General features: G+C 48.9%; 1 protein-coding gene across 4 annotated transcripts in view; it reads right to left on the bottom strand.

Annotated features, from left to right (window-relative positions):
• The window catches only part of MIA3 (MIA SH3 domain ER export factor 3), a 1,311,327-nt gene that overhangs the window by 487,516 nt on the left and 809,058 nt on the right, over positions 1-14,753 (bottom strand). The window lies entirely within an intron of this gene.

Genomic DNA, 14,753 nt, shown 5'->3' with positions numbered 1-14,753 from the left:
ATTCTTGTTCTCACAAACCCACAGACATTAAGTCACAGCTCCTAACATGTGAAAATATATGCTGCCTAAAAACAGTGAGGCCCACATTGATTCTGCTCGATCTATTGTTAAGTGCAAGAGCAAATCCCAGAGCCATTTATCACGAAGTAAATTCACTTTTTGGCATTGCACAATGAGGTGTCCCCAAGTCTCTGTATCGCACATACAAAGTCGACATCGATGCTACCATGTGGGATTACCCTCATTAGCCCCACAACCTAACAAAATATGGAGAATGTTAAACCGGAAGCACATTCATGGGATACATTACTCACCGTAATCGTATTTCTGATGCTTGTATCTGCTTAGATTCACATGCTATGCAAAGGCCGACATCTAGTGGACGCTGCAGAGTATTACAGTTGTTTTTTTCGAAACTCAAAATAGGACGTTGACAGGGCGTGCCAGTAACACTATCTCTAGTGTGACGTCCACTGTACTCATGGTCTTCCTTCACGTGTCAAGGTCACTCAGAATGTTTTGTTTCTGACATGAGGTAGCATGAAGTGTAGCGCGAGTACAGGTGAATAAAGCAGATATGATCAGATCAAGCTCATATAAACATCTATGCACTTTCCTTTCAAGGGGAGGAAGGGTGGGCGCATGTGAATCTAAGCAGATACAAGCATCAGAAATATGATTATAGTGAGTGATGTATCCCTTCTGAGGCTTGTAGAATCTGCTTAGATCACATTCTATGCATAGAATAGCAGGCATTGATAGGAGAAGGTGGTGGGTTGCAAGAAGGATCAGCGGCGAATAGATGTTTTAGAACCGCTTGTCCCACCTCTGTATCTGCTTTGGAATGAGTGTCAATGCAGTAGTGCTGAGTGAAAGTGTGTACTGAGCTCCATGTAGCTGCTTTGCAAATTGTGTCCACGAGACATTTGCGATAAAAGCCAAAGTAGCTCCTGTACCCCTTGTTGAGTGGCCGCTTGGTGTGAAAGGCAGTGTCTCACTTGATAATGACTAACAGAGCTGTATGCATCTGACTATCCATCTGGAGATGGCATTCTTGGAAATGCGTTCTTCTCTCCCGGGTGCTACAGAGACAAACAGTTGGTCTGTTTTTCTGAGCAGTCTGGTCTTGTTTACATAGTAAAGGACCGCCCTCCTGGAGTTTTACCGCAGCTGAGCTTGTTGGGTTCTGGAAGAAGGCCGGTAGCTCAATGGATTGGTTTAAGTGAAATTTGGAAATTAATTTAGGTGAAAACCTAGGGTGTGTTCGTAAAACCAATTGATCCTTGTGGATGACAAAGCATGAGTCCTGCAATGACAATGCTTGAAGTTCATTAACTCTTCTTATGGATGTAATAGCCACTAAGAAGGCAGTTGTATATGTCAGGTATTTAAGACTTGACTTATGCATAGGCTCAAAGGGAGGTCCCATGAGTTTTGCAAGTACTACATTGAAGTCCCATCCTGGCGGTGGGTTCGAAATTTGAGGGTGAAGTCTCTGTACTCCTTCCATGAAAGCTTTAATGACGAGAATTTTCCACCACAACACTTTACTCTGAGAGGTGGTGTAAGCTGATAAAGCTGCCAGGTGAGCGTTTATAGAGTTGAAAACTAACCCTGAGTCTAACAAGTGGAGCATATAGTTTAGAATGTGGGATGGAGAACATTCTACAGGGTTTGTTTAGACTGGCACCAAATAACAAATCTCCTCCACTTGTCGGAATAAGAGTGTCTGTTGTTTGGTTTACATGCCTCCTTGAGGATATCCATACACTTCTGTGGTAGATTTAGATGTCCAATCTCTATGACCTCAGGAGCCGTGCTGCCAAGTTCATTGAGTGAGGTTGCAGGTGTACTGTTATTCTCCAGTGCTGGGTCAGCATATAGCTCTGGCATGGGAGTTTTGATGGGTTCGCACATCGCCAGTTTGCGCAGATGTGGATACCATGGTTGTCTTGCCCACATGCGAGCAACTAGGATGAGCGTCATCTGTTCTCTGTGAATCTTGTTCACCACCCTGCTCATTAGAGTTGTTGGGGGAAAAGCGTGTTAGGCACAATTGTATGCAGTACCCTCTGGGACCACCACACACAATTAGGACTACAGGTGTAAGCAAAGCCAACCTTTGTCTGTACTCAGTTTTTGGTAGCATGGCTGAGCAGTCAGGCTTATCTCAAGAGGGAATGTGAGCAGTAATGTTATTACACAAAGGTCTACAATCACAAGTATTCAAATAAACTCTTACTCTCAAGGTTTCTTGGTAAAACACATTCATTTATTTCACAGTCAGTTATAAAACATTCACTAGAAGGAGTCAACTAAATATTATACACAAATATACTTCAGTACTAAGCTTCACATTTCTGAGGCATTTAGATTACTTTGAAGTAGGAGCAAAAAGGTATAGGTTATTGGAATATCCCAAAGAAAGTTCACAAGTATTCTTAGACAGTGCAGATACTTTGAGTTCACCAGAAGAGTTGATAAAATTCAATAGGTTAGACCAAAGTCAATGGGCTAAAGTCTTAGATAGGATAAAATGGTTCTGGTAAGTAAAGTCTCTGTAAAAGTTCTCAGAGGTAGTTTGCAAAAGGAAAAATCATATGCTGGGTCACAAGCTGATGAGGCCTGGAGGTTGAAAAAGTTTCACACACTTTCGCAGTGAGAGGCAAGTTCTCTCGATCAGGTTTTCCAAGTACCTTATAATGAAGAAAAAGATGCAGCTGAAGACTACTGTTCCTGGCAGTTCCTGCATATCTCGCTGTTCCTGAACCTCAGTTTTGGGGACAAGAGAGAGGACGTCAGGGGACTCCAGCACTGCACTGGGACTGGTCAAAAAAGCTGGCAAATCTTCAATTCCGATAGCTGTAGACAAGCACTCAAACTGGTGTCCCTCTCCCTGGTTATTCGGTTTCCTGCAGCACTATGAGGAAAATACAACCAGCTCCGAGAATGGTATCCAGGTGGCTTATGAGTTGATTCGTCCCACCAACTCAAAGGGAGAAGTCGTCCTTGCATGGGCTTCCTCTGTCAAGGTCAACTTATCGATTCGGACCTGCAGCAGGAGTTGCAGCAGCTGCCCTCTTCGAGCTCGTCTTCGTTCTTTCATTCCAGTGGTCGACTCTTCCTTCCAAGCCAAGAGACTCGCCTTTTATTCAGTTCTTTCCCATTCATTCCAGCCTAGCTGTCACTCACCCAGCAGGGTGGCGGTTCTTGCCGGACAGTCAGCCAACCAATCACGCCAGAGTGCCTTTGGGTCTCCTAGGAGACTAAGCACAGGGAGTTTCGGGCACCTCACTCACTTCCTGCCCAACCCAGACACTCAGGCGCCAGAGGCGGTCTTCAGTCCTGAAGCCCGCCAAAGGTGTAGGAACAAAGGGCGCGCAGAGACAAACTCTAGAAGGACCTTTCAAAAAAAAAAAAACAGCAGAAAAAGAAGACCGGCCCGTTTTTACAGAGGGGGCTCAGACGCCATCTTGAAAAACATGGCTCCCGTGATTTTTCGTTACCAGTGTTCGCGGTCGGGAAAAATATGGTAGTTCGTTGTAAAACCACTGCCACCATCCATTTCGATAGGAAAGGGTAGCATTTGACTGCTAAATGAGTATTTAGACACAGGGGATACTAAGTAACCCCTCCCACACTCTATTGTAAGATCGGGTGTGCTGGGTCTAGGAAATTTAAAAAGACTAGTAAAGTCAATTTAACTTTACTTTCTCTGGGAAACAGCAGTTTATCCCAGAGAAGGTATTTAAACCTTCGGACATCCTGAAAGGCTTCCCTGTGTCACTGCACTGAGGGTGCTGTGTAACACAAATGAAAAGATGATGCCTATGGAGTTGTCTAAAACTCCATAATCAAAGAACACAAGAGTAAAACACACATCAAAATACATGAGAGAGTGGGGAAAAAAGGCTCACACCGTCTCCAGGTAAACAAAGTCCTCAAAATCCAGCAAAGTTGCTCGGGGCCTCTAAGGTGAAGGGAATTAGCCCTTTTATGAGAATTCACCCTAACTAAGTGTAAGCAAATTTTCCTGACCAGCTCATCCAAACAACGTTTCCCTTGGGGTGTGGTCGGGGAAACCTGGACGCAATGTCTGGGCGTTGCTTGTTTTCTCTTGTAGCAAACAAGTCTATTGTGGGGTAACCCCACTGTGAGAAGATGTGGTCTACGACATTTGTGTCTAGTTGCCATTCATGTTCCTCTGGTAGGGGAACTCTGCTCAGCGAGTCTGCTAGGGTGTCGAGTTCCCCTGGAATGTGATGGGAAAATAGAAAGATCCCCCGTTTGTGTAACCATGTCCATATTTTCTGTGCTAGCTTGGACCGTTGGAGAATGTGTGCCTCCCTGCATGTTGATGTAGAACATTGCAGTGGTGCTGTCGGTCAGGATCTGAACCGACTGATTTGTCAGCTGTGCGTTGAATGCCTGGAGCGCCTTCAATACCGCTAGAAGTTCCAGCAGGTTGAAGTGGTTCTGTGCCGTGATGTGAGTTCACAGACCATGTGCTGTGAGATGAAGGTGATGTGCCCCCCACCCAGAGAGTGACACGTATGTTGTTACTACCGCTTGCACTGCCGGATTGTGAAGGGTTTCCCAATCAACAGATTCTCCTTTATCCCCCAGCGTAGGTCTTGTACTAGTGTTGGCGAAACAACCACTAGATCGTCCCACTGACTGCTTGCCTGAGACCACTGTTTCGTCAACCCTACACTTGCACGATCTCAATGTTACTTGGCCTAATAAGATCTTTGTCTCAGTCTTCCCTCTGTTCCCCGTCCCTTGCCTTGTTGCGCTTTGAAACACTTGTGTATAGCCGCGTTATAAATGCCATATCATAACCACTCCTGCATGGGACGCAAACACGCCTGTGGGACCTGGTAAATGCATTGCTTTGCATACGCTTATCTGGTGACCGGCTTGATAATGAGGTATTTGCAGTAGCATATTTTGGACTCTTTCCTTTGACGGAAAAACCAACCATTCTTCCGTGTTTATGATCTTGTTTGGTACCAGGCTTGATTTCTCGTTTATTGAGAGGCCCAGTTGGAAGAGAAGGTTTATAGTGCTTTGGGAATTTTGCCTGCAAATTTGGTGCGACTCCACGTAACCCAGTCATCCAGGTAGGGGTACACTGGGATTGCCTCCCTGCGCAGGTGCGCTGCCACCATCGCTAGTACTTAAATGAATACCCTTGGAGCGGATGCTATGCCGAAGGGTAGCACCTTGAATTGGTAGTGCTGGTTTGCTATCTTGAAAAGCAAGAATCTTCTGTGCGCTGGGAACATTGAAATATCAAAACGGGCATCTTTAATATCCAATGTTGCCATGTAGTCCCCCCACTTTAGCAGTGGGATTACTTCTTGTAGCGTTGTCATGCAGAATTTTTGTGGCTTGACATAGGTGTTTGCAGGGCACAGGTAAAATACTGGGTGCATTGTTAGGTCTTTCTTTGGAACAAGGAAGTAGGTTGAATAGATACCCTGGTTTACCTGGTTCGCTGGGACGATTTTGATGGCGTCCTTGAGCAGCAGCGTTGCAACCTCTTCTAGAAGGATGCGTCGCTCCTCCTTCGTGGTTGGTTTTTGACGCGGGGGATGCTTTGAAGGCCGTTGAAGTAACTCCACGCAATAACCACCTGCAACAGTTGAAAGCACCCACTTGTCCGAGGGGATTCCCTCCCATGCGTGGGTGAAGTTTGTTAGACGCCCTCCTACTGGAGAGGCATGAGAGGGGAACTGAAGCTGGTGGTCATTGTTTAGGAGGTGTCGCTCCACCTCTGGAAGTGGAGGACCCCCCCCGCCACGAGATCTACGCTGGCCCCTTTGGAAACCTTGCAAGGTTTGGCCCCGATTGTTTCCCCAGGATGAGCCCTGATTTTGGCCATAACCAGAACCCCTTTGGGAGCTTTGTCCTCAAAAGCGACGAAAGTTGCTTCTGCCTCTTTTGGCCTGGTGGCTTATTAGTTAACTGGCCTAAACATTTTAGTGCGTGATACTCTTCTTTGGCCGACTTCAGTGCATCGTCAACAGCTTTTCTGAACAGGACATTGGGTTCTATTGGCATGTTCAGTAGTGTTGCCTGCGTCTCCAGTTTGAATCCAGACTGGCGAAGACATGCATGTAGTTTTAAAATTGTCCCTTCAGCGATGATTCTGCCTGCGTTATCTGCTGCATCGAAATTATTTTTGAGGATGCAACCCAACACTGCCTTTCCTTCTGCTACTGCGAGGGACAGTTGGGCCTTGAGAGGTTTTCGGACAGTTTTTCTGATGTCCAACTAAGGGCTTAGTAAAACCATTCAACTGAGGCAGTACAAGACTCCACTCTTAGTATAAGGCTGTACCACCTGAGTACATGGTAGCGCAGACAGAGCAGCCAGGTGCATCTTAGGAGGGAGAGAGGGCTGTAGAATCAGTACAAATGAAATTGTAATACAAATGACCCAAAGAAACACTGAAACACTTTGTATTGCAAAAGAACAAGTTACTTTCTTACCTGGTAACGTTCTTTCGATCGGATGGTCCGACGACGTATTCCATATCTATGACAGGTAATCACCACAGCTGTGCTGCTTCGGAAACTTTTTTCGGCGTCTGCGTCCTGCGTCGATGACGTCAATGCGCCGTCGTCGAGGACCTCCTTCGACGTCATCCGATGTGATAAGTAGGACGCACGACGCCCATAGCCTCAGTTGTAGTTTTTTCCCCCAGAACGTGTGACATTAGTCAACTGCCAGTCAGACACAAAGCCTTGTGGAACGTAAGCTGCAATCTCAAAAGAAATTCTGCAGAGGGGAAGGCAGGGAGGGATCGATATGGAATACGTCGTCAGACCATCCCATCGAAAGAACGTTACCAGGTAAGAAAGTAACTTGTTCTTCGAGAGGATTAGGTCCTCCGACGTATTCCATATCTATGACAGACTCCCAAAGCAGTACCAGAGCAAGGAGGAGGGAAAGAATTTAGAATCAAAATTTAGAATTGCCAATCAAATAGCAGAGCAAAGGACCGCCTTGCCAAAGGCCAGATCCTGCCCTCGGATGGAATCGAGGGAATAGTGATGTACAAATGTATGTACTGAAACCCAGGTGGCTGCATCACAGATGTTGCGAATAGGAACACCCCTCTGCAGGGCAGTAGATGCAGCCATACCCCTGGTAGAATGGGCCCGCAAGCCAGCTGGCGGGTCCTTACTCGCCAAGCGGTAACACTCCGAGATGGCCAAAATAATCCAGCGAGACAAAGTCTGTTTCGTCACAGCCTGTCCCAAACGCTTTTCAGCGTAACCAATAAAGAGTTGATCGTCCACTCTGACCCGGGGCATGCGTGAAACATAAAAGCTTAAAGCTCTCCTAGGATCAAGCCTATGGAGCCTCTCCTCTTCCTTACCAGGATGCGGAGGAGGATAGAATGCCGGAAGAACAACCTTCTGGGCCAAATGAAATTCCGAAACCACCTTCGGAAGAAAAGAAGGACGAACTCTAAGGACAACCCTGTCCTTGTGAAATACAGTGAAGGGTGGCTTAACTGAAAGTGCCTGTAACTCACTCACTCTGCGAGCGGAAGCAACCGCAACTAAAAACACAGTTTTCAGAGTTAACAGCCTCAAAGGGCAAGAATGTAAAGGCTCAAACGGAGCACCCATAAGAAACTTAAGAACAAGGTTTAAATCCCAACCGGGCACCAGGAAAGGTGACGGAGGGAACACATTAGTGAGCCCTTTCAGAAACTGTGAAATTAAAGGGATTTTAAAGTAGGAACACTCTTCAGACGAGCGCTTAAAGATGGACAGCGCCGCCAGGTGTCGGGCCGAGAGCAACACCTCCATCACGTCTTCAGGGAGGTCCCAATCCTTATACATCAACCTTTCAGAAGCCAAGCGTGAAGGTTGAGGGATCTGACCTCTGGATGGAGAACCTGACCCCCCTCCCGTGAGAGCAGATCGTCTCGGTAGGGAAGACGACGTGGAGGGCAGATGGACAAGTCAAGAAGGTCCAGGTACCACGTCCTCCGAGCCCACGCCGGAGCAATGAGGATCCTCCGGGAACCGAACTTCCGTAACCTCTGCAGCACTTGTGGGATGACAGGGACTGGAGGAAACGCGTACAGCAGCGGGAATGACTACTCCACCACAAACGCGTCTCCTAAGGCTCCTTTTGGAGGAAATTCCTGCGAGCAGAAACTCTCGCACTTCCGGTTGACACTGGAGGCAAAGAGATCCACTTGAGGGGTCCCTCAAAGGGCGAAGATCTCCGGGAGAATCTCCTGAGCCAACTCCCACTCGTGAGAGATCGTGCTCTGCTTGCTCAGAGCGTCCACCGTCATGTTTCCGTCTCTGGCCAGATGAACTGCCGAGATCGAAACTTCCTGCTGGATGGCCCAGAACTCGAGCTGCATCGCCTCCCTGCACAGAGGAAGTGACCCTGTCCCCCCCTTTTTGTTGAGGTAGTGCATGGCCACTGTGTTGTCCATCAGGATCAGGACATTCTTTCCTCGCACAGTCGGCAGAAAAGCCTTCAGGTCTAGCCTGATGGCCCTCAGCTCCAACAGATTGATATGGAGTCTGGACTCCGACGGAGACCAACGACCGCTGACTGTCAGCTCACTGGCATGAGCTCCCCACCCCGTGAGGGATGCATCCGTCATGATCGTCACCTCCGGCCAGGGAAGCCAAAATGGAGACCCCTTCATCAAGTTGCCTTCGACGGCCCACCACAGAAGGTCCTGGGCGACCGAGTGCGGCACCTGAACCGGGTCCGACATCCTGCCGGAGGACTGCGACCATTGCATCTTGAGTGCCCACTGCAAAGATCTCATCCGCAGGCGAGCCTCTGGCACCAGAAGAATGCAGGATGCCATGAGGCTGAGCAACCTCAAGAACTCGAACGCTGGGAGCGTCTGGGCATGCTGAAACTTGTGCACCATCTGCTGAATGTGAAAAGCCCTCACCTGGGGAGGAAAACACTGCCCCAGGGAAGTGTCGAGCACTGCTCCGATGTACTGGAGCCGCTGTGTTGGCGTCAAATGGGACTTCTTTAAATTGAGGGAGAAGCCCAGCCTGTGAAGGGAGTAGCAGGTGACGGACAGATGATCCAGGTCTTGCCCGGGAGAGCTCCCCCTGATCAACCAATCATCCAGGTAGGGCTAGACGTGAATCCCCCCCTTGCCTCGATGCGCTGCCACCACCACCATGAGCTTGGTGAAAACCCTCGGGGCGGAGGTCAATCCGAACGGCAGGACCCGAAACTGAAAGTGCGAGTCGCCAACCGCGAACCTCAGGTACTTCTTGTGCTTGGGATGGATCGGCACATGGAAGTAAGCATCCTTGATGTCGAGAGACACCAACCAGTCCTGAAGCTGAAGGGCCTGGAGCACTTGAGAGAGAGTAACCATCTTGAACTTCCTGAGGAGTTTGTTCAAACCGCGCAAGTCCATGATGGGTCTCAATCTCCCGTCTTTCTTTGAAATCAAAAAATAAGGGGAATGCCATCCCTTGTTCCTCTCCGCAACAGGCACCAGTTCTATGGCGCCTTTCTCCAGCAGGGCTTGAATTTCCTGCGCAAGGAGCGGACTCTGAAAAGAGAGGTTCCCTGGTGGATTGTCGTGAGGCCTCTGCCGAAAGGGAAGACAGTAGCCGTGGGTTACGATCTCCAGAACCCACACATCTGAAGTAATGGCACGCCACTCTACAAGATACTGCGCCAGCCTTCCCCCAACCGGTGAACCATGGGACATGGCCTCATGACTGAGTGGTAGCGGCTGCGGCGTTACCTGAGGGCAAAGAGGCAACTGCCGAGCGGCCTTGGCACCACGGGTATCCTGTCATCCACCTCTGGTACCCCTGCGTTGGCCTCTTTGACTGACAGCTTCTCTCGCTTTACTGAAGGACGAGTAATAGCGAAAGGAACCACCCCTCCATTGCTGTCCCCTAGGACGAAAAGGCGGAGGTTGGCGAACTGCAGCGCCCAATGACTTTGCTGCAGCTTTGGAGGTCTGCAACCTCTCAAGGCTCTCGTCAGCCTTGCTGCCAAAAAGGTGTTCACCGTCAAAGGGCATGTTGAGGAGCCAGGACTGCACATCAGGAGCAAACCCAGACTTCCGCAACCACGCAAACCTGCGTATCACGGTGCTTGCCGCCATGGACCTGCTGACGCATTCAGCCATATCCAAACACGACTGAACGGACTCACACATGGTATCCTTACCATCCTGGACCATAGCAAGGAAACCATCCCGTTCGTCCCCTTCGGGAATATGTTCAGCCGCTAACGCAACACAGTTCCACAGAGTGTGTGTGAAACGAGACAAGGCACAAATGGAGTTGGCCGCCTGAAGCGCCATACCACCAGAAGAAAACACTTCCTTCGCCCAGCCATCAAAACGTTTGTCGTCCCTATCAGGAGGGATGGTAGGGTACGACGCCTACTTTGCCGGGGCCGTGGCCGCCTGCACCACCAAACTCTCCGGAGTGGGGTGCCTGGTCAAGTAGCAGGGGTCGCTACTGGCTGGACGGTATTTTCGCGACAAGGACCTGCCCACCGCTGGGAGACTCTCCGGAGCAGTCCAAGCCGCCGCCTCCCTTCTCTGTAGAGCCATATGAAACGGCAGTACCGGGTCAGTTGGGGGACCAACATCAAGGATGTCCGTGAGATCATCCTGCACAAACTCCCCTGGGGGAGCAGACCATCCCAAGTACTCGGAAACCCTAGCCATAAGGCGCCGGTACGAGGAATCGGCATGAGAGCCAGGCTCAGGCCTACAAAACTCTACCTCCGGAGAGGTGTCCAGTCCACTGGTATCATGCAGTGACTGCCTCAAATCGTCAAACTGACTATGGCCCGAAACCATTTCATCTGGAACCCAACTAGGAACCAGGCCATAAAAATCCTCATCCACCTCCGAAATATATTCCAGGTGGCGAAAAGAAGACACCCGAGAGTGCTTGCTCTTACGAGAGCCTTCCTAGGGGGTTCCCCGTGCCACGGGGTACCTCCGACACCCCGGCCTCGAAAGGCGTCGAGGACGTCGAGTGAATCAGCGCTGGCGCCGAGAGAACAGGCATCGGCGTCTACGTCGAGTAAATCAGCGTCGATGTCAGATGCAGCGCCGCCAGCATCGACGACTTCCTCGGAGCCGGAGCCTCGAGAAAACCTGTCGACGCCCTTGACGCCTCAGGCGTCGATGTCTTCCTCGAAGACATCACAGGTGCACACGGTCTCGAACGCGTCGAGGACCGGGACCTGGAAGTCCGAACGGGACCTCTCCCGTGACTCGTGCCGACCACTCCTGCGAGCGGTGTCTCTCGACCTCTCACGGCCGACCCCGCTCGGGGGCGCGGACGGCTTAGTACCCTGCGACTCGAGAATCGCCAGCATTTTCTTCCCAAAGGACGCCCATTCCTCCGGCGTCGCACGGGGGGTGGGGTAAGCGACGTGCCGGGCAGAGTCCTCAGAAGAGGACCTGGAAGACGACCGCTGTCGGTGCTTCCGAGAATGCCTCGAAGAGGCCGAGGAGTGGCGAGACCGACTTCTAGGAGGAGACCCACGAGACTTCCGACGATGAAGCGGAGAGTCACCTCTCGAATCATCCGTCGAAAGCCCCGCAGACTTCGACTTCCGGGGCTTGGACACCCGACCTACCGACAACAACTTCTTACGCTCCCGTAAGGCTTTGGACGTGAGCGACTGGCAGGCGATACAGTCATCCGTGTCGTGGGCCTCCCCGAGGCACCAGAGGCAGGCGTCGTGCGAGTCCGTCACCGACATCTTGGACCCACACTCCCCGCACTTTTTGAAGCCCGGACGCGGGTTGAAGACCAAGTAGAAGAAATCTTCACACGAAGGATTTTCTCACAAAAACGAACAGGTTCGAAGAACCGAGAAGAACAGAACTCCAAAGAGTCGAGGCGTAACCGAGATTAACGAAGCAACACGTTCGCGGAAAAAACGGAACTGAGGCTACGGGCGTCGTGTGTCCTACTTATCACATCGGATGACGTCGGAGGAGGTCCTCGACGACGGCGCATCGACGCAGGAAAAAGTTTCCAAAGCAGCACAGCTGTGGTGATTATCTGTCAGATATGGAATACGTCGGAGGACCCAATCCCCTCGAAATATAGGATTTATTTAAATACAAGTAGGCCCAGATAAATCTATGGGTAAGTAAGCACTTACATTTTATTTAATCCCAATTTAAAAATACAGCACTATACGTGAAGGCACACAGACCCAAGTATAGACCTTATTTTAAATACCTAACAGTTGTTCTAGGAAAGTCAAAACCTTTTCATACACATTCAGTATAGGTCGCACCTATTCTTGGGGAGTAAAAGCCAATGGTTACTTTTCACAATTACATTCAGTAATACAAGGGCAGTAGACCCTACTAGTTATACACTGAGTACAAATCACTTAGTCAACTGGAAAATATACTTTTGGTGAATAGTGGAACACTTATTCTAGGTGCAGTAAAAACCTATAACTAATTTTGTGATCACACAGTTATACTAGGTGAGTAAAACCTACGGATGTAATATTCAAGTATAGGTTCTTTTGAAATCAGTGAACCACAGATGGAGATAAGCAGTAACTCTTGTAACCTATTTTTGGATGGCACACAGCTAACTCAAGGTAAGTAAAACCCACATACTTTTTAACCTCACAATGAAGGGGAAAGTAAAACCCAATGGCACACTTCACTAAATGACTCAAAGTTATTCTAGGTAGGCAACAACCTAATGCAGACTTATTCTGGACAGGCTAGCAGCAAGTCAGGGGAAGAAAGACCCAGTTGGAGGACCCTCATACAATTACCCTGCAGGAATAATTTGGTGAAACGAACACTTTACTTTTTGGAAGAGGCACACTATAATCACAGGAGAGTAAAATAGCTTCACATCTACTTTCTATTAGAATGGAAAAACAGTTTCTAAGGAAGAAGAGACGTTAACCATACTTTTGATAATAGTGCATCACACATGCAAGTAAGAACTTTTGTAATTGTTCACTCCTAGAATTAGAGTTACCAACCAACTCTTTACATGTAAGTCACTTTTAAACACGTATTATAGCCAATCCCCGCAAGTGCAGGGCGGGACAACACAAAGGCAGGAAATGTCAAAACACCAAAACACGGGTGCAATCACTTCGCTTTCTTCTTCCGTTCGCAAACGCCAAGTGCAAAGTACTGGAGCAGGAGCCTTTTTCCACTCATTCATTCTTGTAGGATCTGACTTTTGAATTCTATTCTTTGTATTCTATCTGCACTATGGAGTCTGTCTGCTGCATAGCTCCTAAAGGCATCTGTGTTTTACTACTGTAGCGCACAGCTCCTTATGGGCAGTGTTGCTGGGGACCCATAGGGTTCTCCTTTAAGATTATTTGTCTAAATACTCAAGAAACTACAGTTCTTAAGGATAGAGGGATACTTAGTAGTCTGAAAGATTGGCGCACACACCACTTTCAGTGGAGTGCCAAAGGGATACCTAGTATTCCCCTTCTCTATACTCCTGTGTCACATGGACAATCTCTTAGTTATGGCTGGTAGCAGTGGACGTGTTCTACCAACTATTGTGTAATTTTTAAGCGACCACTGCTGTCCTGACACTGTTTTCTATGTGCCAGAGGAGCTCCAAAGAGAACTCCTTCCTTTTGGCTGGTGGGAACAACTAGTCCCTAGACAAACTTTGAATTGAGCCATCTCCCGAGGTCCTAGGAGTTTCCAGTGCTACGGAACCCCAATACCAGAAGACCTCCTACCCATTTCGAGTGCATCGTCGCGGAAAGGCTGAATCCATCCAAATCTTTGCTGAACCCGTAAGGACTCTCCAGATAGCCGATCCAACTCACCCAGACCCCCTCACCAGAGTGCGAGACTGCAGGAAGCGAAGAAAATTGACTGGACGATCCGTGTTCTTTGTGGGTGCTGCAGAAAAGGCGCCAAAACCGCAGAATTAACTAAGAAGTTGCTGAAAGTCGTGCCACAGGTCCTCCCTTGGGACTGCTGCTGAGAGACCCCGTCCATGGTCCTGCCTTCACTGCAGTATCACAGAGGAATCCTTTAGATTTCTCATACGGTTTAAATACGTTTCCATATGTGAACTACTGTTCCCAAGAATAGTAAAGTGAAATTGACTTTACTTACCTTTTCTCTTTGTAGGTCCAGCACATACCACCTTATGTGGAGTGTTGGGGGGGTTACTTAGTAGCCCCTTTTCCTACTTACTCATGTAACATTTTTTATGTTACCCTCATTACTTTAAATAGCTGGTGGCAGTGGTTTAAATTTCCTACCATTGCGCTTTTCTACCGTAGGCTGAATCCTCAGCTGCAGAATAGAACCCACGGGCAACCATAGTGTCAAAATGACCCGGGGCTTCTTTTTTCGCCATTTCTTGTTTGTGAGGTCTTTCTTGAGATTTACTCTGCGCGCCACACCAGATTTAAGCACTTGTTTGTTTTGCCTTTTGCGGGCTTCAGTACTGAAACCCCCCTCTGGCTCCAGTGTGTAGGGAAGGGCAGGAAGTGAGGGAGGTGCCCGAAACTCTGCTGTCCACTGTCTTTCTGGTTACCTGTATGCACCCAGTCTTGATTGGCTGACTGGCTGTCCTTTCGGGACAGACACCCTGCTGTGAGAGGGACAGCTAGGCTTTGCATGAATGGGAGAAACTTGCTTAAAAGGTGAGGCTTCTTGGACTGAAGACAGAGTCGACCACTGGGAAGAACACACCGACGAAGAAACCGTGAACGAAGCT

Source organism: Ambystoma mexicanum, chromosome 4q (genome assembly GCF_040938575.1).
Source record: "Ambystoma mexicanum isolate Mex_15411 chromosome 4q, UKY_AmexF1_1, whole genome shotgun sequence".
Taxonomy (NCBI): Eukaryota; Metazoa; Chordata; class Amphibia; order Caudata; family Ambystomatidae; genus Ambystoma; species Ambystoma mexicanum.
This window is presented reverse-complemented; position numbering and strand designations above follow the sequence as displayed.